General features: G+C 39.3%; 1 protein-coding gene across 3 annotated transcripts in view; it reads right to left on the minus strand.

Annotated features, from left to right (window-relative positions):
- FAR1 (fatty acyl-CoA reductase 1) overlaps positions 1-19,612 on the minus strand; it is a 64,988-nt gene extending 45,376 nt beyond the window's left edge. For 2 of the 3 annotated variants that reach the window (XM_005578560.4, XM_015435043.4), the window contains exon 1: positions 19,498-19,612. The gene's annotated coding sequence lies outside the window, so the exon portion shown is untranslated. Of the gene's footprint in view, positions 1-19,208 lie in introns of all 3 variants that reach the window. The other variant, XM_074014225.1, reaches the window with a different exon arrangement.
- Positions 19,613-22,206: the final 2,594 nt, after the last annotated feature.

Raw genomic sequence — 22,206 nt, forward strand, 5'->3', positions numbered from 1 at the left:
CACAACTTAGCACAATGCCACCAAAAACTTTACAAGCACTAAATATTTTTAAACTCTGCCTCTGGCTCAAAGGAAAGCCGCATTAATTTGAAAAGAAATGTACTCTTGGCTTCCCCATCCAAACAATACACTTTACCCTACAAACTTACTGGCAAAGCCAATAAAAATGAGAGTTCTTTTAAGGGAAGTTCGGACTTGTCCTATCTTCCACAGTTCTGCCAGAGTGGCCAGAAGCAACTAGAAAAGCAAAAGCCATGAAAGGAATGCTGACAATCCTTCCAGAGCATGCTGTTCAGATTCCTACTACACAGCAAGATATCTACAAGTGCCTATCATCTGTTGAAAAGTAGCTGCACCACTGCAATAGGAGAAAAGCTGCAACATTAGCATTCACACACATTTGGTGAAGGCGAAAACAGGACTGTGGAAGGTGATTCACATTTATTTTCACTGTTCTTGGGCTGCTTTAGGAAATATCACCTAGCAGTTGTAGCTAGCTATTTTGTTCAAAACACACCTTATCTTTTGACTCAAATTAAAGAAGCAGAAATCTTTCTGAAGATCAGCAAAATGCTGAGTACCATGTATCACCATTATTTTCAAGGAATTCACTTAGGCTTACTTACAAAGTGGGTTTTCCTAGTGGCTGTAAAAAAAAAAAAAAAAAAAAAAAAAAAATCACTTATTTGCATTTGTAAGTGCCTTAAGAGAAACACATTACAAAGCTACTTAAGATATATTTACTTGCTAGGAGTTCAAGTCCAAACTCTGCCATTTAGCAGCTATGAGATCCTAAGATAAAGCTACTACTCTGAACCTGTTTCCTCATAGGCAAAAGAACACGCGGGTCTCATGGACCAAAAGAGTCTGAAATGATCACAAATGGAGAATCACAGAGAACTTCCAAGGTAACACCCCACTCAATATAAACCTGCACTTTTGTAACATGATTGTATTCTCTTAATAAATGCCCTAATATTAATGGAAGGTTAATCATGTTGTTTCATTAGTTTTAGAAATTTTGGGTAATTAAAGACAAGCTCCTCTCATTTTCAACTTTTTAAGAGTTTTTTAAATAGATAAAGCAATTAAAATGAGAGATTGGAGTATTCTAATAATCAGAAAAGTATAAACCTGGTCCAAAGATCGTGAGTTATCACAATTGATTGTTCACAGTTATAGATAGAACTCTTTGTTCTACTCTTTCCCTTCTCACTACTGCACTTGACTAGTCATGTTTTAAAAAGCAGAAAAAATTAACATTTTTTTTTAAAAAGGCTGCTTTTTGGCGCCAAGAAATGAGAATTACTTTTTCTGTATTAGAATTTAAAACAGCTCAAATTAATTAAAACTTTTACCATAATGTTAGCTGATTATTTCAGATACTTGCTAAGCAGTAAGACAAATATGAACAAATATATAAGAAGTGGGGGATGGGGAAAGGAAATGAGAGGAAATTCCATGGGCCAGCCAGGTAGAATAAGAATGGAGTTTGAAAGAAGACTCACCAGTGATGAGAAAAATATATAGTGAAGAGAAGAAAGGGAAAGAAAAATTTATTTAGCACAAACTGTCTCTCTCTCATGCCTTCAGATACTATTTTCCAAGTCTCCTTAATAACTTTTCTTGCCTAAGGTCCCTCAGCTCATGTATATGGGTAGGGTGAAATTGGAACCAAATCTTCTAACTAAATCCCACTTTTAGAGAAGGCACATAAAGTTTCTACTTGTCCTTCAGCGAGGTGAGGCATCACAACATGAATGAGAATTGGGTGCACAGCACCAGAAGTTCAGAGAAAGTGAAGGGGTTAGAACAGATGATCCGGAAGGTCCTACCCAGTTCTAAAGTTGTATGACTCACCACAGGAGGAAACAACAGCAGTCTCCACTACAAGGCCTCAGCTTTTACTAACTGAATACAATAGACAAGAATCTGCTCCACAGAAAACTTTAACATATGAAATAAGACAAACTTTGCTGAGAATCCTTAAAAATTCCACATCATTGCTTTAATTAAAAGTTGATGGGCCAAACAAGCAACTCAGTATAGAAATTTTACTGTAAAAAAATTCAGGCTCTCTCTTCCTTTCTCCACCATCATTGTGTGTGCTCGACTTGGCTTCTCACCAAGTCTTCTCACAAGAGTTTCCAGATTAAGCGTTTCCTGGCCAAGAAACAAAAGCAAAAAATGGTCCCATTCCCAGTGGATTTAGATGAAAACTGGTAATAAAATCAGGTACAACTCCGAAAGGAGACACTGGAGAAGAACCAGACTGGGTCTATAAAGAATTGCACATGAGATGGCACACATACTTATGCTGTGTCAAGGTCATGACCATGTTACCATATCAAGCTGAAAATGTCACCACTATCTGGACAGTTGGACATGTCTTATTGGGAATATATTTTTTTCTCTCTGTATGTGCTATGAAGGTACCAGTTGGCTGGGTTCAATAACAAATATGTGAGACCTTGCATTTGCATTTCAAAAAAAAATTAAAAATCAGGTAGTTAAAATCTAAAGGCAATTAGACTTTACCAGGATTTCCCTGAGGGCCATTTCCAGAGGCAGCCAATAAGAGAGAGAAAAGATAAGTGGTCTACTGTCAACCTTAGAACACTACTCAGAAGACCATGTTCTAGGTAGATTTAATTGACACTATCAATTTGAATAAAAAGACAACATTTTCAGGTAAGATGCACATATCAAAGATTTATTTCCAACCCCACCCTACCTGACCCACAGAGAGAATCTTACCTAGAGAGAATCTTTTATTGAAATACTAGAAACAAAAAACCCCCAGGGCAGTAGAGGTAATAAGGTAAGGTAGAAGGTAAGAAGTTTTGGAGTCTCGCTTAAGACTAATAATAAATTCAAACATGTTTCTACAAATACCTATACCAAGGTAATCCTATGTATCACTTCAGTTTGAAAATATGCATTGGAACTTAAATGCCTTAAACTTAAATGGTCACCATGTTCACAAAGCAATAAAGTACACAGACTAGTGAGCTATTAGGAAACTAAATATTTAGTGAAAACATTTTCAATACTGAATGAAATGAGGCCCAGCTTATAAACTGCTCCTTCCTAGATAACGTAGGCCCTTCATAGAAATAAGCCTTTCAGATAACCCGGTGCCAAGACACAGCAGAAATCCTTGGGGCACCGAGTCTAGCAGGTTTAGGTTAGAATCTAAACTTACCTGTTTACCTTGCTATTGAGCTTGCTTACCTGTTTGGGTCCGCAGTTTCTTTATCTTTAAAATACAGATAAAACACCCAGTCCACCCAACTCCACCTCATAGCATTTTTGTGAAGTTAAACACAAAACACTGGGTAGACAATTACATTTCCTCATGCATCTTCCCTTTACTTCTATGATAATGATTCAGTATGGTCCTTCAGCTGTCAGTCTGATCTGTAAGATTTCAGAAATAGTCTAAAAATTTTTAATGTTTTGCTCAACCTATATTTTCCTTCTTTTACTAATCTTTATTACTTAAATTCATTTCACTTCTTTATTAGATGGAAAATGTACTAAAAACATTACATGGTTACTTATGTATGAAACAAATAATTCACAGGATGCTAACAGGATGGATTTCTTGAATGGAGTGTGAAAAATTATTCTCCCTCTTGAGATAATGTTGATCTTGGGATTCGATGTACCTTCTTCTATCTCCTGTGAGATTCACCTCGTTCACAATGTTCACTATGTTCACAAAGCAATAAACTACATAGAATATACAAATATAGTACAATACTCAATATAGTACTGCAGTCAAGTCTAGACTGGCTCTGCTCGTATGCATCTTTCTGTATCATCATTTATTGTACAAACCCAGTAACTAACAACAGGTATGTTTGTAAGGCCTCTTAGTTCCATGTTTTAGCTGCTACACATTTATTTAGGGAAACTAAGTACTGCAACGGAAAGTCTCAAATTGAATATCTAACCATTAAATCCAGTTGCCTAAAAATTTTACCACCTATAGCTATACCTGGAAGTCTGGCCCATTTACCTGTTTTTTTCTATTAAAATTGGCTCTTCTAAATCAAAACCTACCAATGAAGCTGGGCACAGCTGTTCGCGCCTGTAATCCCAGCACTTTGGGAGCCCAGGCAGGAGGATTGCTTGAGGCCAGGAGTTTGAGACCAGCATGGGCAACATCGCGAGACCCCATCTCTATGAAAAATTGTTTAATTTCGAGACCAGCCTAGGCAACATCGCTAGACCCCATCTCTATGAAAAATTGTTTAAAAAAACAAAAAACTTACCAAAGGAGAGACAGTGGGGTGAGCAAATGGACAAAGAACAAAATATTAATATTTCACCTGTTTTTTTTTTCTTTTTTACTCCCAATCAGGTGCAATTCCTGTGTTTAACACAGCCATATCCAAGGCTGCTTTGTCATTAACTCTTTTTTTTTTTTTTTTTTGGGGACACAGTCTTGTTCTGTCGTCCAGGCTGGAGTGCAGTGGCGTGATCTCGGCTCACTGCAACCTCCGCCTCCCAGGTTCAAGCAATTCTCCTGCCTCAACCTCCCAAATAGCTGGGATTACAGGCACCCACCACCACACCTGGCTAATTTTTGTATTTTTAGTAGAGACGGGGTTTCACCATCTTGGCCAGGCTGGTCTCTAACTCCTGACCTCAAAAAATCCACCTGCCCCAGCCTCCCAAAGTGCTGCAAAGTGCTGGGATTACAGGCGTGAGCCTCCGCTCTGGTTGTCATTAATTATTTAACTAATTCTGCTTATCTCATTATCTTATCCCTTTCGGCTGGAAGACCACATGGTAGGAGTACTGAAAGAAATTCTAGCAGCAGATAGAAAGTTAAGTTAAATAATCTTTTAATATTCATTAGATTGCATGACTTTAAAAGTAAAAGAAAAAATAACTTCAAATGTCCTTTAAAAGGGGGAACTGGCCAGGTGCAGTGGCTCATGCCTACAATCCCAGCACTGTGGGAGGCCAAGGTGGGCAGATTGCTTGAGCCCATGAGTTTGAGACCAGCCTTGGCAACAAGGCGAAACCCCATCTTGAAAAAAAATACAAAAATAAGCTAGGAGTAGTGGTGCACACCTGTGATTCTAGCTACTTGGGAGGCTGAGGTGGAAGGATCACTTGAGCCCAGGAGGTCGAGACTACAGTTAGCCTTAATAGCGCCACTGCACTCCAGCCTGGGTGACAGAGTAAGACCCTGCCTCAAAAGTAAAAAACTAAAAAAGTAAAAAGGATAATCAACTGAGAAATAGTCTAAACCAGGAGCTGGCAAAGGTTTCTGTAAAGGGCCAACTAACAAGTATTCTACTTTGTGAGCCATACAATCTCAGCAACAACTTCTCGGCTCTGCCACTGTACCACAAAAGCAGCCATGGATGATAAATAAATGAATGGGTGTGGCTGTGTTCCAATAATACTTTAAAAAAACAGGAAGACAGTTTGCAGGCCATAGTTTGCCAACCTCTGTTTTAAACAGTGATTTCCAATATTCCACAAACATTCAGAAAAATGAAGTATAAATGAGAAAGACATCAATGGGAAAGCAGTACAGTCTAAATATTCGTTGTCTATGATTTCACTACTACTATTGTTACTGGCACAACACTGTAAAACGGGCAATAAATGCTTGTTTGATACAATAATATCTTCATAAACAAAACAACAAATTAATGCCAGGCTTCAGAAATATAGATATGCCAGAGGCTGAATGCAAAAGGATGACATTACCTATAGCCTTTTTCTAGGTATATACTTTTTAAAATCTGTATTTCTAAAAGGAAAGTCCATTAAGATATGCAGGGATGAGGCTTGGGCTGCATTATTTTGCAGAAAAGACTACAAGTGAACAAGAGCACAGAATATAATCCTGTCACAAACTCAGAGAAACTCTTGCCCACTACTTTGTTCAAAAACTTCATACAACAATAATAATAAAAAAAAAAAAAGCAGAGAATTTAAAAGTATGGATGGGATAGTAGTGTTGAATGGACAGTAGTATTCTGGCTACCTATCACTAGGTAACAAAATCACTCTAAAACAGTGTTTTCAAACAACCACCATTTTTTATTTTCTTTCACAATTTTTATGAGTTAGCAATTTGGAAAGGGCTCAGCTAAGCAATTCTGGCTGAGTGGTTCTAGCTCCGGACTTTAGCCTCTTTGATTTTCCCAGTGAGATAGTCTGGGCTTCCTTATAGCATGGGGACCTCAGACTAGTCAGATGCTTACAAAGCTGCTAATGACTTAAAGACCAGTACTCTTGTGAGCTAGGCAAAAGCTCTCTCACCTTTTCTGACCTCGCCTTGGAAGTCATACAGTGTAATTTTTTGCCACATTCTATTGGCTACAAGTGATTCACAAGACTGAACAAATTCAAGGGACTTAAATCGCATCTCAGAATGAGAGAACAGTTAGGGTATGTACAAGCTCACACATGTGCAATGGGAAATACTGTTGCAACCATCCTTAGAAAATACAGTCTGTCACAAAGAGCATCAAGTAAAGTAACTGCCTGTTACTCTTGAGACTGTCAACCACCAACCCATGTTGGACCTATTTCACAGGTCTATGGTACAACAAAGAGTTGTTTCTTACTGCATATTTTTTTAGCCACTCAAAACCCATTTTAAAAATATGGACTCATGGACCTCACACTTTGAAATATTCTGTCTACCCAATAACCTCATCTACTGAACAGTAATTTCACATTCCCATGTTCAATTAACTTTCCCACGTTCAATTAACTATGAACTCCTGAACCCGGTTTTAGCTGAACTAAGGAGCAAAGTTCTGCAGCATTACCATCTGGAGTTGACACAACTCTAGTCAAAAGCAAGACAACTTGTTTTACAGAAGTTAGACTACGAAGAAGCCTCGAGCTAAGTATATCCATTAAGATTTTCTGATTCCCATCTGAAACATATTGAAAACCAATGATCCAGTGTTTTTTCTACTATATTTTGGTAACTGTAGTCATCACTTAATGTTTTGATTAAGACTGCTATGGTTTAGACATGGTTTGTTTGGTCCCACCAAGTCTCATGTTGAAATCTGATTCCCAATGTTGGAGGTGGGGCCTGGTGGGAGGTGTTTGGGTCATGGGGACAGATTCCTCATGAATGGCTTGGTGCCACTAAGCATTCTCACTCTTAAGTGAGAACTGGCTCAGTTCTCAGCCACAAGAACTGGCTGCTGAAAAAGGCCTGGCAGCTCCTCCTCTTTCTCTGTTGTTTCCTCTCTCACTGTGTGATGCCTGCTCTCCTTCACCTTACACCAGGAGTGGAAGCCTCCTGAGGCCCTCACCAGAAACAGATTCTGATGCCATGCTTCTTGTACAGCCTGGAGAACTGTGAGCCAAATAAACCTCTTTTCTTTATAAATTACCCAGCCTCAGGTATTCCTTTATATCACTACAAATGGACTAAGACAGACTCAACATCAAAGAAAACATCATCTGAGCCAGGAACAGTGGCACACAACTGTGTGCCCAGCTACTTGGGAGGCTGAGGCAGAAGAATCGCATGAGGTGAAGGGTTTGAGATCAGCCTGTGCAACAGGGCGAGAACCTATCTCAAAAAAGAAAACCTCACCTGAAAGAAATCTATAAGCAACAAAAAAAGAGCCAAAATGCATACCTAAACTGTACCATTTAGTGTAGTCAAGCTCATAATAACAGTGGGTTCCTTTCTCCTTTTTCAAAAATTAAGGCTTATTGAGCATTTTCCACAAATAAAGATTAGCTGTAGCATCCCGGTTAACATTTCTTTTTTCAATAAAAGATGCTAGTGTCCAACCCTGTGGTAAGTACCCATTGAAGTAGATATAATGGCCACTCTGTTTGCCTACACAAGCACTGATTTACCAATATTTAACTGTCTATATCCTATTTTCCCCAATACTTCCCCCCTAAGGCACTTCTTGGTACTAAGGAATCTAAAGACATTCATGAGTTCTTAGGCCACTATACAACTGTTTCATATAGTGATGCTGTTCCCTAAGCATGGCACTTTGACAAGAGTTAAAATGCTTCTAGGATCTTACTATCCTAGGAAATGTTACACACTGAGAAAAATAAGATTCAGAATTCCTCTGAGTGATGTAAAAATCAAACATAAAGACACCTTTAAAAAGTCAAACTCTACTCTATCAGAGAGGAAATGTCAGTTTTGTAGCATTAAAATTATCTGCTGATCAGAAAACAAATTTTTCAATAATATACATTTTCCTTTGTTTCTGTTTCTGTCCTTAAGGCTAGAACCAGTAGGGTAACTTCTCTACTATAAAGCCTACAGAAGGTGGGCTGTGTTCTTGTTAACACACGGCTTGGTAACACTGAATAACAAACAGGAGGAAGCACCCAAAATAACAAAGAAGTAAACAGTTCTAACAATTAGTAAAGTTAGTGAAATTGGAGGGAAAAAAAAAAACAGTCTGCTGCTTGCAAAAACATGTATTCAATTTTCTTTTAGGGGAAGAAAACAGTTTTTTAAATAAAAGAATTCCCGTAAGTCATATATGACTCTTTTTTTAGGTAAACTATTGTTTACCTAATAATACTTTTTACCTTAATAATACTTTTATTACCTTAATAATATACTTTTATATTATATATTATATAATTATAATACTTTTATTACCTTAATAATACTTTTTACCTTAATAAAAAGTTTTCATATTAAGACATGAAATTGTAATCCTAATACTTTCAGACTCAGAGAAGTGAAACATAGTATTCCAATATACAAAGATATACTAATATTTTAAGTGTACTACCAAAGACAGAGCTTTTCAAACTTTTATAACAGAATTGCAATATCTTTTTTGCTTAAAAATTTATAAAATTTGACTTCACGATATACCTAAAGATTTATATAAAATATTTCAAATTACTGAGTAAAACTGATGTTATAGGAAAATGTACTATGTTTACCCTGAACACTACATATACACTACACACAGCTTCACCCGAAATTAACACAGGTAAATTATGTATGCTTCATATATATGCTGTATTTTCTCTCTCTGTTTCTTGTGTCACTTTCTTATTGCTGCCTTCTGAATCTGTTCTCAAGGCTGAACCTAAAAACAGGACTCAGTTCTTTAAGGCAGCATTTGTAAAGGTAAATGGGAAGTGTATGCCTTATCCCAAAGAGATTAAAGATGTGTATTAGCATATCAAAGACTACAAATGTCCTGAGGTTAAAAACAAACAAAACAAAAACTCACTAAATTCTATCTAAGCCCCGCCCTTCATAAATTTCCCAACACGGCTAGGAAAACAATGCTCATGAGAAGCTCAAGGATTACTAAACCAGCCTTCAAAACTAATGATTTTCCAAGAAAGGGCCAAGACTCCTGATGGACTGTAAATGATTTAGAAAGCATGACCTTCCTGGTCGGGTGCAGTGACTCATGCCTGTAACCCCAGTACTTTGGGAGGCCAAAGCGGGTGGATCACAAGGTCAGGAGATCGAGACCACCCTGGCTAACACAGTAAAACCCCGTCTCTACTAAAAACACAAAAAATTAGCCAGGCATGGTGGCGGGCACCTGTAGTCCCAGCTATTAGGGAGGCTGAGGCAGGAGAATGGCATGAACCCGAGAGGCGGAGCTCGCAGTGAGCCGAGATTGCGCCACTGCACTCCAGCCTGGGCGACAGAGCAAGATTCAGTCTCAAAAAAAAGAAAAAGAAAACATGACCTTCCTTTAATCCATAAAGCTACTTACGAATAAACTACTAAGCTAGTTATTAAGAGTTGCAAAAATGAGGACTTTACTACAATGTAAAACTTCAATTTGTATTCCACTAGTATGTCCAGTTGCTGCAACTGGCAATGCTGGAAGCTCCTACCACGTATGCACACTCAAAACGTAGAAGTCTGTAACTTTCAAGAGGGGCACTTGCCATCAATGAAACTGTGTTGTCTTTAGTTGGTCTTCATTTTCAATTGTCATTATTCTTACCTTTTAATTAAAAATTACCATTAGGTTTGGCTCATCATTATCAATTTAGTTTTTAGTTATTTTATTATAACTGTAGAGAATATACTGATACAGTTCCATCACCAAGATTTGAGGCCTGCAGTTTTCTAATTAGTCTAGACTTTATGACAAGTATATTTTTTGTGACTCAATTAAGAACCATCCATATCGCTCTTCCCAAAAAATGCTTATACCTTTACAATTGTTATTATTCCATTAGAATAAAACATTTTTATTTCTAATTATTCCATTAGAAAGTAGAAATTATTGAGCTAAAGAATGACTCAGCTAAAAGGCTAGGATTAAAAAAGCTCGACAGGCACTGTTCTAAGGGTCCTCACTCTGGCTATGACGTCGCTAATGTACGGGGCAAGTCTTAGCCCCAGCCAACCTTTCCACATGAACCAAATGTGGCAAAAGAACTCAGAATCGGAATCAGTCATGTAAGTAGTAACTTCTTTGAACCTGGATGTCAATGATCCTTCCAGTGTCTAGTTTTGAGTGGGGAAAAAACAGCTTTTAAGAATGAATTTAAATGACTAAATCCCATAACAAATTCTCTTCTCAAAAATCTTTTCCTAGTTTATTTTTAAAACTATGCCAAGTTCATAGACACAGCTTGCAACTAAATGCTGTTGGGCAAAGATCACCCCAGAAAGGTATAAAAAAGCATGATGAAAATGTTTTAAGAATTGTGGATTCTTAATATCTGTTTCCAACTATGGAATGGAATTAAGCTCCTAAAACACCTACCCCAATAAATCTTGTAACTATGATTATGTTAAAGATGGAAGGAATATATGACGGCAAAGTAAAAACATTATGGTATAACAGTTCAGGAAATTCTTAGCCAATTTATCAATAACTTAGTTACCATGCTAAAAATCCTAGTGTTAATATACTTCCTTCTCCAAATACTGAGATCCAGAATGAAAAGACAGCCAAAATAAATAAGCACAATAGACTTACCAAAAATCAGGTAATGAGAAACAACGCTGTTGGGATTGCCATAACCAACAGACCTTAGGCAAGTCAACCTCTCTGGTCACTCTTTAAATTCACTGAAGGAGAGGCCAGATCACTGATTGCTAAAATCTCTTCTGGCTCACACAGTCTGTATTTCTACTACTATGTATTGGAATAAGTTGTTTCCTACTAGTAGATTAGGTACTTGAAAAATTATTAACTCCAACAGGTCACAAGGGTATCACTTTAAAGCAATTCACCTAATATTCACTGAACTTGGAACAGTGTGTGCACAGCTCTGTGGGGTCAAATGTCCCATTACCAGCTAATTCACCTGTTCCTATCTCCTGAGAATTCTGCTTATGCTAACAATCATTATCATAATTACATTTTAATTATAATCCACAAGTTTTTAAAGCCATGTATTTCTAAGAAACTCATTTAGGGCCACTCCTCAAACTAAGTGAACGATGAGCACTTGTATCTCAGGGCTCCAGTGAGAATCAATCTTTTGTCAGCCAAAAACAGTTTCTAAGCTCCTGCATTACTTCCGGTTGTTTCAACACAGATGTGAACCTCAAAATACTTTAGCAGATCCTTCCCTCCACAGATCTTAACTGCCTAAGGACACAGTAAGTCAAAGTTTTTACTTCTAGGGGGAAAAAAAAAAAGTATTTATGCATTTATTCATTCGTACGTCATATATTCTACTTCCTGTTAATACAGGATGGACAGGAGCCATTAAATAAAGTACGGTTTCTAAGCTCCTGCATTACTTCCGGTTGTTCCAACACAGATGTGAACCTCAAAATACTTTAGCAGATCTTTTCCTCCACAGATCTTAACTGCCTAAGGACACAGTAAGTCAAAGTTTTTACTTCGGGGGGGGAAAAAGGTATTTATGCATTTATTCATTCATATGTCATATATTCTACTTCCTGCTAATACAGGATGGACAGGAGCCATTAAATAAAGTACCACACGCTTATTCCAAAATCTTCAGTGAAATAATTCCTATTTATTAAACTGGCTACAGCTTGTTTTTCCCCAAGAATTCAATTAAGAATTAGTCTAATTTTTTAATTAGGCATTTGCAATAATAAGCTTTATCATTTTATCACTCCTAATAATTAAAAACACTTGTTTGTAAAAGGCAAGCAGAACACACAGAAAGATAACTGAGTTGAATTTTAGCAGTATGCTTTCTGCCTACATATTAAAGAATAAATTATTAAGCCAGAATCCACAGACTCCAAGGATATCTGAATGTACATTTTTCTGATGAGACGGCACAACACTTTGAGGAGATGCTCAGAGAAGTTCATGACCTTTGACAAGCAATTTCTGCATTAGGGAATATACTTTAAGATTTTATTCTCAGAATACTTCAAAATAATAAGCTATAATGATAACAATTCCCTAAATTCAAGGATTTCTCATGAAATGTCATGCCAACTTTTCTGGAAAAAATTTCATGTAAGACAAGAATGATCTAAACTAGGTATTTCAAAAAATCTTAAAATTGTCAAATAGTTAACATTTAAATTAAACACACACACACACACACACACACAACTGCACACCAAAGCTGATGGCACAAACCCACAAACATTCTAACAAGAATGGATCCATTAATACATGTGGTATTAAGATATTTAGAAGGCTTTTTAACAGAATGTGCCAAAAAATTAACCACAAACAGAGATATATTCACAAAGGAGTGTGTCCTAATTTCTACTACAGCAATTGGCTTAGTTCAAGTTCTGATGTAACATCTACACTATGCCAATTACATGTTGTAGTGGTCTACAAGATAAAGAGAGAGAGATGCAGAGTTAGATATAACTTATTCTATGAAGCCAAAGTTAGATTTTCTAAGTGCATGCTTTATCCACGTGATTACCCTCACCTTACTCCTAAATGTTCTTTCTCTCTATTGCCACTTGTTTAAGTTCTACTTTCATTCTAAAATAATGTCAGTTCCCACTTAAGAGTCTCCACCACCAATTTTGGCACATGATTCAGTGTTGCTACATTCTGTTTCACATATGTACATAGTCTCTTCAATTATATTATCCCTGCCCTACAGTAGCTTACTATATCTAATTTCTCGTGCCCAGAACAGTATAACGCTCGTCCAAAATACATTTATATGAACAAATTTGCACCTCACTTGGATTAACATGTCTATTATTATACTTATCACACTGCATGGTAATAACTGGTTAAAAAAAAAAAAGTCTAGGGATTTGCTTCAAAATAAAGAGGGAAGTGGGTGGAGGTATGGATGAAGCAAGACTGACCACAAGTTGGTAACTCTTAAAAGTTGGTGATGTGTGTATTATCGCTGTCGATTTTCCATAATACAAAGTTTACAGAAGTTTGCTTCTCTTACTAGAGGGCTTCTTAAACACAAGTTCAAGGGTTTTCTTCTTTGTACGTCTATCCAATACAGAGTAGACAAATTGAACTTTACTAAAACACATTTCATTCTTTAGGTAGAACTACTTTTCAATGAAACTTCAACATCTTTTTGACGGTACTTTATTTAAATAATTTTTCATTAGCTCAAATAAAACATATATTCATTCATTATTTTCTGGGTCCCTACTTCCTAAGATATGCTGTCCTGGTAAATGTAGGATACCAAAAATAATTTATCCTCTCTAATAAATTAAGAAGGGAAAGAAGGAAGATGAAGAGAAAAGAAAATACTGTAAAATGCAGTAATACGGTTTTTAAGAAAGACATCTAAGGCATCTATGTTTTTAATTAGAAAGAAGGCATACAACCCATTCAAGGCAGACGGGTTTAAAATTTCTTCTCCCCTCCATTTTACAGATGAAGAAACTAAAGCCCATAGAGGGGAAGTGACTTGCCTAAAGTTACACTTCAAGTAGCTAACAAAACAAAAATTAAAGCTCAGATCTACCGATTCACAGTTCAATTTGAATTTTCTTTCTTTCTTTTTCTTTCTTTTTTTTTGAGACAGAGTCTCGTTCTGTCATCCAGGATGGAGTGCAGTGGCGCAATCTTGGTTCACTGCAACCTCTGCCTCCCAGGTTCAGGCAATTCTGCCTTAGCCTCCCGAGTAGCTGGGACTATAGGTGGGTGCCACCACGCCTGGCTAATTTTTATATTTTTACTAGAGATGGAGTTTTCACCATATTGGCCAGGCTGGTCTCGAACTCCTGACCTTATGATCTGCCCACCTCGGTCTCCCAAAGTGCTGGAATTACAGGCGTGAGCCACTGCGCCCGACCCAATTTGAATTTTCTCCATCATAACGCTTTTCTCTACACTATAATGTTAACTAACAAAAGATAATTAGTTATTTTATTGGTAGTATACATTTCAATTATTTATTAAATCATTTTTTTTAAATAATAGGATAAGATGGGGAAGCCTAGGAAGAAAAAGTACACAACAAATTGGTAAGATACTTATGTGTGAAAACTATATGTATATGCCAGGCTTCATCAATTTTGAGATACATTTAAGACATAGTATCCATTTCACAAATATTTTGAAGTAAATACAGACAAGACATCTTCAAAAAATTCTAAAATATGAATTTAGAGATGGAAAACATCCATCTCTAAAGCAAGAAAATATAAGATATCCTATGAGACACCAAAAAATCACTGTCATTTATTTACAGGCAGTGTCACAGAGCACAAACACTGAGAGCAAGAGTCTCACCTTCTAAGGTAACAAATAGTTACTAAACACCTAAGGCTTGTGGCATTTTTTTTTCAATTGAAGGTATAAATCAGTCCTCTTTGCTACTAGTTTCACAAGCATGAGTTTTGGAGTTAGACAAAGAAAGGTTTGAATCCTAGCCATGTCCCTTTAACTCTCCAACTTTGGAAAGTTACTAACTTCTCTGAGTCTCATTCTCCTCATCTGTAATATGGTATTCACATTTTAGAGAAATTATATGAGAATCAAATGTGATAATTTATTGAAGGATTATGGTACAGTGCCTAGATGAAATAGGAATCACATTAATATCATTTCTTCTCAGAATCCCTATGGGCTAAGTGAAATTAAACTAAAAGCTAGATTAATTTACGCAACTCTTTCCTCTCTGTTTAGGAGACTATCATAAGTCTGTATTGATCCTAGGGCAAATCCTACTAGTTTGGGTATCATTCTTTGAATACGAAAAGCTTATTTTCTTGAAGTCTGTTTCCACCCTTCAATTGAGAACCAAAACAATGGTGAAGTTATAAGTGTTTAAGTTGATCAGCTCTATCTAAATCCAGCACTTTCATTTTGTCTTACTGAACTGAAACTCTAAGCCTATTACAAACCCACTGATGAGAGGAACTATAGAACTAATGTGTAGGAAGAAGAAGGATATAAAGCCAAAAGAAACAGTTAAAATGACACAATTCTATCAGTGGTTTGTTGGGTTTTTTTAAACTTTAAATTCATGTATTAAACTCTTAAGAAAACAAATGTTCAGGAAAGCCAAGACTGTATCTCCACCATTCGGGTGTGTTAGTTAGTAACTGGATCCTTCAGATTAAGCAAATACCATCTTTCAGTACATACAGTTTCAGTTTCCATCAGTGACAATCCAGTCATTTCCAAGATGGGAACACACCTACCAAGGTGGCTCTTACGGAGTAGGGACTGAAATAAGACTATCTTCTCTCCTACCCCAAGTTCAGACTAGCCAACCCACATTTTCCTGACTATTCACTCATTTCAGTTGAATGCTTGTCCCCACTAATTATAAAAATAATGCTCACTCTTTATTTTATTTTATTTTTTTTTTTAGACAGGATCTCACTTTGTCACTTAGGCTGGAATACCGTGGCATGATCAAGGCTCACTGCAGCCTCAACCTCCCAGGCTCCCACCTCAGCCCCCCAAGTAGTTGGGATTACAGGTGCGCACACCACCTTGCCCAACTAATTTTTTTTTTTTTTTTTTTTTGGTAGAGAGGAGTTTTGCCATGTTGCCCAGGCTGCTCTTGACCTCTTTAGCTCAAGCGGTCTACCTGCCTCAGCCTCACTCATTTTTTAAAATTTGAAAAAATACTAAAAAGTACAAGCATTTTAAAGCATCCATGATCTTTCCAGTCAAAGATTAAAACATTACAAAGGGCCATACCATTATCTTTCCTATGAATCTGACCATAACTGTGAAAACATTTAAGTTTGTATACAGTACCTGCCACTAAACACAATTAACTACCAACCCAACCATTAATATCTTTATTCCAGCTTTCTTGTGACTAAATTCACATAACTTTTTTTCTTACTTAACTCAATGGTTTCTTCTCAATTGTTCTGAATCTCTCAGCTATATATTTTGTTGCTAACCACCTCCTCTTTAAAACTCTATCCCAGGTTTCTCTAGTGTATTCCTCAGTATCTATAGAAATCTCTCCAACTAATCTTTTTCTTTCTTCACTGGCTCTTCTTACATAAACTGACAATCTCTAGAAAATAGATAAGGTCTGACTTGAATTTTCTTGTCAACGTTGAATACCCAGCACTTAGTACAGTGCCTGGCATCAAGCAGATGCTCAATTAACGTTTACTGACTGATTCTGCCAATCCTGACCTGTCCCTTCCTAGCTGTGTGAGCTTGGTCAAGTTATATCTCTCTGAGCCTTATCTCCCTCATCTATAAAATACAGATAATCAGAAGATGATATAATAAATATTTGGAAGGTTCAAAACAGTGTCGGCCACAAAGTAGCACCCAATAAATTTTGCTATTATCAATACACTCTAGCACAGGACTCAAAAATGTTTTCGATTATGATATATGTTTGACCGTTAAACCTATCTCTCAATAACCTTACTTTCACTTCATTCTCCTATAACTATCAAATAATATTTTTATGCTCTTTCCTGTATTACCTATCTCCAATCCATTAACTGTTAATTTTCTCTCCTAACCAACATAAAAAAATTATTTATCAGCTAAGCTGCAACATAGACTTACTTGATTTCCAAACCCTTAAATCTTCATTCAAATCTTCAATTACCATTTTTAATTTGTCACTCTTGTCCATAGTTGCTTATACCAAGTACAAACTCCCGGAATGTCATCCTCATGTCTTCTAATAACCCACATCCCAACTTCTGGTTCACAACTTCTAGTGATGGCTCAAAACTCACCTCTTTCAGGAAACCTTCCCTGATTCACTCCACACCACTCAGATTACTATTCTACTCCAAGTCGCCTCAGCACTTAGGTATTGTTATACTAAGGGCAAATGTGATCACAGGAAATAGCATCACTAAGAAAGAAATCACTTTCACAAAATTGTTTCTAGATCATAAATAATGGTCCATTAGTTAAAATGCTTTGCTGATCTCGTTAACAAGGAAACATGTTACACAACAAATGCTCTCTTTGGCTTCTGTCCTTGACTCTCTAACTCTTCACAAACCTTTTGTCCCATCCTCAAATAGAAACTCTATCTCCCATTTAAATACACTGGAAATATGGTAGTGGGCCACCTTCTTTTCTACTACTTCTTCTCTGACCTCAGTCTCTGCCTCCAGCCTCTATCCACACCCCATAAATAAAAATTCCAAAAGCTTCATATAGAATAGCAGAGATGCATACATACTATGTCTTTCCTGAGTGAAAAAAAAAACAAAACTGAATTTACTTAACTACAAAATTCTTCACAAGGGTGATAAATTTCCCAACAAGCCTAATACACAATCGAACTCCAGAAAATTTATATGGAATTTTTATGGATAAATTTATGGAATAATTTTGGCCGGCGCCGTGGCTTACGCCTGTAATCCCAGCACTTTGGGAGGCCAAGGCGGATAGATGACTTGAAGTCAGGAGTTCGAGACCAGCCTGGCCAATATGGTGAAACCCCGTCTCTACCAAAAATACAAAAATTAGCCGGTGTGGTGGCATGTGCCTGCAGTCCCAACTACTCGAGAGGCTGAGGCAGGAGCTGATCACTTGAACCCGGGAGGCCGAGGTTGCAGTGAGCCAAGATCACGTCACTGCACTTCAGCCTGGACGACAAAACGAGACTTTGTCTCATACACACAAAAAAATTTATTAAATAAATAAATAAATAAATAAATTTATAATTTTATGGAAAATGTATGGAATAACGGGGCCTGGGCAGAGTGGCTCACCCCCGTAATCCCAAGACTTTGAGAGGCCACGCTGGGAAGATCTCTTGGGCCCAGAAGTTTGAGGCTGGAACGAGCTATGATCTCGCTAATGCACTCCAGCCTGGGAGACAGCAAACCCTGTTTCTGTTTACTTTTTAAATTAATTTGAAAAAAAGACATCAGGATTGTACTTATACGTTAATTCTCACTTGTGTTACTGTGAGAGATCTTGCATCATTTTTATGTTATATTACACACGCCCAACATGACAGTTGAGAAACTCCCCTGGAGGGCAGTTTTTCTGAGAGTATCTTCTGATGTTGTCTTTAAACCAGCACTTTTTTTTAAATATAAAGAATTAAGGGATTCCTGACTGCCATGCAGCCAAAAGCAAACAATATGTATGCCATTACTTCGGAGGGAGTGAGTTTTTGTGCTGCTGAGGCAAAACAAAGAGATGGACTGTCACAGGGATGGCAGGAGGGGTGGAGTGCAGGAGGAGGATCAGCCCCGGTAGTGAGAATTAAAAACTTTTCAGTGTTTGGCCCTCGACTAGCAGTAAATTAACCTTCAAACCTAACCAAGACACTACCTGAGACCTCTACTCTCCCACACTGCAGAATCAGACAACTGTTCTTGCTCAACTACTCATAAAAGATTCACAACCTTCACCTACCACACATAAATCTACAGCGTTTGCTGCTAGTATACTTTGTCCTAACAGACCAACTAATGCCTTCTAGTCCAACAGCCTCCCGTCCACACCTCACATAAAACCTTCTCGCGGCCACCTTCCGGTTTCAGTAGGTGCCTCTTACTCCAGATCCACGTGTCCCCAGTTCTTCAGAAACCTTCACCTTCAAACCCCAAGCCCGTCCTCCCTTCACTCCCAGCTGATCTCCCCCCAAGCCCTATCAATGCTTACTTCTAAGAGGCCAACCAGACTCCCGGGCCCCGTGCCTTCTCTCTGAGCACCCTTTTCAGAGCATCACCTTATTTCCCACCACTTTCCTCCTCCCCAGACCCGAAATCCTGCAATCACAGGCCTCCCTTTGCCGCCACCCTCCAGCAAGCACGCGAGCCCGCTGCTCGGTTAACTACCCCGCCCCACCTTCGCCACCTCTACGCGGCCTCCTACCCCAGGCGGCCCCCCGGGCTCCGCGGCTACAAACCAGGCCCCACCGTACGTCCCCCTCGCGGTCCCGGCCCCGTGAAGGGCGGTGGCGGGGCCAAACGGCGCAGAGACCACCCGCGCAGAGGCAGGCGCCCTCACTTCTGGGCGTACCCGGGCGGGGGCGGGGGCGGGACGGCTGGTCGTCGCCCCCACCTCGGCCCGGCCTGCAGCCCCGGCTCCCGCAGCCGCTGCCCCAGCCAGGCGAGGAGGAGCCCGCAGCCCGGCCGCTCCCGTTGGCGCACCCGCCTCTCACCTAGACGCAGAGGCTCAGACCTCGCTCTCCCACTGGCTGTCCAGCGATAGCTGCGCCGCCGCCGCCGCCGTCGCGCTCTCTTCACTCGCTTTTCCACCGCCCCCGACCGGCTGCTGAAGAGCGGACGGGCAGTGGCACGTCCATTGGCTGAGGCCCTCACTCGCGTCAGCCGGCCCCGACCGCACCTCGCGATGTGAGTGGCTGGCGCGGCGCCTCTTTTCCACATCCGCTTCTGATTGGCTCTCGCGCACACCCTTAGCAGGAGGACCACTCATCCTCCTCCCTGCTTTAGCTTCCCACCCCCAACCCGGTTTCCCTCCGGGCGGGAGCGGGGCAGGAGCGGACGCCAGCGGAACGCGAACGGCCAATGGGGGTGCGGAGGGAGGGCCGGGAGGTGGGCCCTACGGCCGGCCAGCTCGCGGGGGAATGCTCAGCCAATGGGCCCGCGCCCCACATCCCGAGTCCTGGAGCGCCCCCGCCGGCTGCTGGCGTCCAGTCGGGTCGCGCCCAGGGCCACGCCCGGCTGTCCGTCGCGCGGGAGGGGCGCCAACCCCTAAAGTTGGGAGCAGGCGGCGAGGCCCGCGCGGGAGACAGCGGGGCTGCAGTTGTGGCGTGCTTAGCGCTATTATGGTGGGGCCTGGGGGCCCTGCAGCCAATGCTGGGCGTGAGGGATCCGTTCGGAGAACTACCAGCTTGGCAGGTGTGGCCCGGGTCGGTGAGAGCGGAGAGCTCTGTGGACCCCTGGAGCCTCCACGGGTCTCATCCAGCCGCAAGGCACTGTGGGCCCATTCATTCCATCTTCCACTTCCTCCAAAATAATACCCTACAAAACTTACCGGTAGTGACAGGAGTTAGAATAACGTTTACTTCTGAGGGGTGGGGGCACGAGGGAACCTATAGAAAGCTGGAAACATTGCGTGTTGATCCTGGTGGTCGTTCCGGGCTGTGTACACATGGAAAAATTCATCGAGCCGGACACTTAATAGTATTACCAGACTCATACAGTTCATTTTAAAAAATAATAAAAGGATCATAAGAATTCTGTAATAATATTACCACAACCTTTGGGCTCCGTGGGACTCCATTGTATAAACAGTCGGCATTAGGATTTAGCTGTCATTCAAAACAGGCAAGCCATAGGAAGAAAATAAAGGATTTGTGAGAAGCAAAAATGAGTGAACACTCTTGGCAAGGTGAATAGCATGCACAGGTTGGTATTTAGGGATGGGCCAGGATGGCTCAGAGTGATTTTTCGGTGGGGATTTACAGCTTGTTTCAGTGCCTGGCCCTGTTAGTAGCTAAAAGCAGTTATAGTGCTGCATCCAGTTGGAAACTACAAAAGCTCACTGAGCTGCCTACTTTGTGGCAGATGTTAAGTTCTGGCTCAGGAAACTAATTTGAATGCCATGGCTTCTGCCTCGATGAGCTCACAGTCTTGCACCAAGTACTGTCATTTCTGGAGGAGGGCACAGAACACAAAGCTAACACACTTTCTTACCCTCAGGGATGTCACATTCTCCTACTTGAGGCAAGACACTGTATGCCTGGAACCCATCCAGTCCAATAGCCAAATTCATAAATAGCCAGGATCAGGTGAAACACTTCTTAGAAGTGGGTCAAAATAGTCTCCCAAAACAAACGTAAGAACTTTGGACCAAATTCTAACCTGTAAAAGAACACAAGCAACAAAACAAAGATTACAGTATTCATATTTATTAATTTAGTCATTAAAAATTGTTTAAATCAGGTAAATGCCTTTATTTAAAGTGCTTGTCACTACACTAAGCATATAAACTTGAATAGGACAGTATTCCACAGAACATAGGGTTTAATGGAGAGACAGACGTAAACAATGCCAGTGTAATACAGGATGAGGGAATACCTAGAAAGAAGATGTAACTCAGCATGGGGGATTCGGGAGCATCTTAGAACACGTGTAGTTAAGTTAACCACTGATGATGTTTATCAGTACTGATAGGGTAATATCACTATAGAAAATAGGCACTATTTCCAGAAAATACTTCATAAATTTTTCGTTGTTTGTGCATACGTCTTAATTTTAACAATTGATATAAGTACAAAAGCAAAGTAGTACTTAGTTCTGAGGAAAACATGATATAAATAGTAAGTAATCACTTAATAAATGATTCTCAAAAATAGCTGTACACTTGAGAGCATAAAGGGATCTCATTTGATTCAAGTCAATGTGTATGAAATGTGTACCTCCAGCAGACCCACACAAATGGACAGAGTGCTTTCTGGAGGAAGATTTTTAAAAAAATAGATCACTCTCCAAGATGGTACAATTTCATGGGTAGGACATGTTGTATGACTTGAATCTTCCATAATATACCATCATTCTTAAATGAATTCAGAGAATTAACAAATCTACAAAAAGTGAGTAATTAAATAAAAGGCAGTGAAAGATTTTGCACCAGAGTTTAAACTAGAAAAATGTAATGACATCAGTCATTCATTCATCTGCCTTTCCCATCTTTATTCAACAAGATCCCTGAAAATTGGGCTGCCAAATATTGATTGGTATCAACTGCATTATAATTTTATCCAAACATGAAACAACTCTTCATGCTTTTGATCCATGCTATAAAAACAATATCTTGTAAATGAAGGTAAATTACATCAAGCCAAAAATGTACTATTATAATTTCTAGCCTAAAGGGAGACACTATATATCACTGAGATACTATA

This window comes from Macaca fascicularis, chromosome 14 (assembly GCF_037993035.2).
Source record: "Macaca fascicularis isolate 582-1 chromosome 14, T2T-MFA8v1.1".
In the NCBI taxonomy this organism is placed as follows: Eukaryota; Metazoa; Chordata; class Mammalia; order Primates; family Cercopithecidae; genus Macaca; species Macaca fascicularis.